The sequence below is a fragment of the Rhagoletis zephyria genome, unplaced genomic scaffold, assembly GCF_001687245.7.
Source record: "Rhagoletis zephyria isolate East Lansing unplaced genomic scaffold, Rhagoletis_zephyria_1.1 Rzeph_scaffold_35602, whole genome shotgun sequence".
Lineage (NCBI taxonomy): Eukaryota > Metazoa > Arthropoda > Insecta > Diptera > Tephritidae > Rhagoletis > Rhagoletis zephyria.
The window spans coordinates 1-3398 of NW_016192657.1; the positions used below are offsets into that span (position 1 = coordinate 1).

The 3398-nt window shown below is 35.4% G+C and overlaps 1 long non-coding RNA gene across 1 annotated transcript; it reads right to left on the bottom strand.

Moving 5' to 3' along the window:
- Positions 1–2247: 2247 nt before the first annotated feature.
- On the bottom strand, positions 2248–3260 carry LOC108354394 (uncharacterized). The gene is made up of 2 exons (XR_001846505.1): positions 3177–3260; positions 2248–2363 (listed from the first exon to the last, which is right to left on the bottom strand). It is a non-coding gene; the product is annotated as an uncharacterized LOC108354394 (long non-coding RNA).
- Between the last annotated feature and the right edge of the window lie 138 nt (positions 3261–3398).

Genomic DNA, 3398 nt, shown 5'->3' on the forward strand with positions numbered 1-3398 from the left:
GTTATGAAAAAAGCATCCCTTGATTAAAAAAAATTTGGTGCTTTTAGTGAGGTAAAACGCTTTTTTCCAAGTTTTTGATGCTTTTCGAAAATCAGAAGATGGCAACACTGTCAAGCTTTCAAGGGGTTAATGCTTTCGCACTCATTTAAGAATAATAGAAAACTTATAGCTGAGTAGAGTGCTGAAAGCCTGAATAGCTTAGTGTGGTATGCTGCTGTAAGAGCGTTTTACCGTCGGCAAATGCGTGCACATGCATGCCATCTGCTCAGAAATCAAACAAAAGCTGGTAAGTGAAGGCTTTCAAGATTGTGAAGCAAATGTAAAAACTTATTTTCATATCAAATAATTTGAACGGCCTACCTTTTTTTTCACACTGGCGCTGGCACTTTGTGACTTTAATCCGAAACCGGCAACACCGTTAAAGCGCTGCTTTTTGGTGGAGTGCAGGAACGCGTTTTTGGGGCGTAAAACTTCTTAGCTGATGATTTTGTTTATTAATTTATTTATTTTTTTTTTATGAGACTTTGTGCACAGTAATGCAGTTTCATTTGCAACTAAAATTTTTTTCAATTCCAAGTAAATTTTTTTGCAATATTTACCACACACTGTTTTCTTTTAAAAGTGTCCTGTTTACCGAATTCTTAATTCGATTTTGTGCGCGTTTCACATTCTATTACTATTTTTTTTTAATGTTGTTTCTCTTTCTCAACTGGATTATTAAAAATATCACAAAATGTACTCGCTGTTCACTGCGCTATTATTATACTTTATATAGGTGTGTGTGTATATGTTTTTTTTTATTAAGTTTTAATGCTAATCCAGAAGCATTTTAGTAAAAATTTCCAGTTTTATTTTGTTTTCATTTTTTTTATTGATATTGCATATCTATTAATTTAAAAAAACTGGCAAGCTTTTAGTTGATTTTACTGAGCGTGTATTGCTATTGTTGTTGCTATTTTTTGCTTTTAAATTTCATGCATGAAAAAGTTAAAATTTTTTTAATATGAAACTTTTAATTACTTCGATGTTGCTTCTTTCTATCTATTCCTTTTTTAGTTGAATTGCTAAGTAAGACACTTGAATTGCTTTTTATGCACTTTGTTCTGCTTTTCGATTTTTAACTTTTCATATTTTTCATTTTTTTTATGTTTTTTGAATTTGAATTTGACAAAAAAGTCTATGACTTAGCTTAGTAGTTAATGTTTATGCTTTACTGTTACACACTCTAATTTTTCATAATGTAGATTGGCAAGATTTTTAATTGTAGATATTGTATTTTAATGCGAAAAGTGTAAAATTGCGCTTTTTTCTAGGCTACTTTTTGCTCTAGTATACTGCTAATTTAGTATGTATGTAGTTGATAAAGCGGAGTGAAAAAGAGTAGTAAAAATTTAGTTTAGCTGACGTGCTTAGTTTTTGTTTTTACTTTTGCTAGCAATTAAATGTTTTTGATTTTTTTTTGTTTGTTTTAGTATCACCGAAGTGGGTGTGCAAGGCCGCTCACTTCCTTTTTGCCAAATTGTTTGCCGGGGTAATTTTCACCGCTGGGCATTTGTTCTACTAGCTTTGTTTTGCTTTTAGTTTTTTTGTTGTAGTAAAAAGGTACTTTTTAGTTGCTTTTTAAGTGGTAAATAGTATTATTGGTAAGTTTTTGCTTTTTTTTGTTGTTATTTTAAATAGGCGAAAGCATTAGTGTTAGTACTTNGGTTGAAGCTTGTAAATGTTTTAATGTTTCTCCAAGCTAAAGTAATAATTTGCTTAATAGTAGTCAGTTGTTGTTGTGAATTTGAGTAGAAGAAGTCTTGAGTTTTCCACTTTCTTAGTGTTTTTGTAATATTTGCGATATAAATAGCTTCAAAGTAAATGGTTAAGCGGCCGTTCGGGCCAATTTTAAAATCTAGTATTTTTTTTTTTTAAATGCCTCCTCGTAGTCAGATAGGTAGTTGGCAAAAAGTGGCGCTAAAGTTTAGTTGTTTTTTGTGTTGCTGTTGTTTTTGGTCCTTCACTCTCGAGTGGCGGCGCGTTAACTTCTTTTGTTTGCTTAGAGATTTTGCTGCTTTTAATGAAATGCACTGCTGGCGAATTTAGAAAGGCGCAGAAAATTGAGCGTGTTTGTTGTTGGTTTTATTGTTGTTGTGCAGTTTGGTTTCAATTTCGAATTTTAGCACCAACTATTTGAATAAATGTCCAATTCGCTTGCACTTTAAAACACTTTTAAGAATACTTAAGTAGTAGGTAAGTAGGTAGTAATTTCTAATGAAATTCACCATTAAAAAAATTCAATAAATCACTTGCATGAAATTTTCTTGCCAACTGTTGTTTGTCTCGGCGAAAAGTGGAACATTTTTGCTATTTAACTTTTTCTAATTCAGAAAAAAATTGAGTTTAAAAACTTCTCTAAAAGTCCGCATGCACTAACTTGCGCCTTAGGCAGTTGTTGGCACTATTTTGCTGCTGCTTTTGCTAGCTCAGCTTTCAATGCCGATATTACTACTGCTACTGCTCGTGTTGTTGTTGTTGTTGTCATTGTCATTCACCAAATTATTTATTGCGCTAATACGTAGATTGATCGTGACGCGTTTTGAAGCGATTTGCATGTAACTTTTCAGCTGGCTGGCGCTTGGCTTTAGCTGCTGCATGCAGGCGGCACGCACTGTCGCCGTTGTTTGCGGCATAATGCTACGCGCTATACCGTCGCCTGCCGATTTACAAAAGCCATTTGGTAGGCATTTATTGTTGTTTTGTTACGCACAACCGTTGACCGCTGACTGAGCGAACGCTAGAGCGAGCGTATGAGCGACCAACACCGTCAACTTGTGAATGACAAATAACAGCACAGGCAGCAGAGTGTTGATGCTGTGGCATGCTACAGCTGCCGCATTGCCAACGTCGCAGCAGCAGAAAAAAAAAAAACAGAGTTGTTTGTTGTTGCTGCAGTTGCTGTTGCAGACGGGCTGGCGTGTGGTTGCCGAAGGTTTGACAGCGCCACCAATATGCAACAGCAGCAGCAACTGGCAATAACAATGACAACAACAGCAACAACACAGCTGCACGATTAGAACACTGTTGTTGCCACTCCAACAACAACAATAGCAGTAGCTTCTGTATGAAACGCAGCAGCAAAAAAAACGCGTGTTCGCGTCAATCCGTCGCTGATCCTGCAATTTGCAACCAACCAATTGACGGCTTCAAAGCGCTGCCTTCTAAAATCCACATTTATTGTTTTTTGGTTTTCTCTGGCTCAAATTACCGTTGGTATAATTGTTTGATTCCTCGAGTTTTAATAAGCAACACTTTGGGGACTTTTGCCTTTTTTTTTTTTGCTTCGCGAAAATAACGAATTTACAAATACAAGTATTTGTGGCGCGTTGGCCGCCAATGATTGTGACGTATGAATA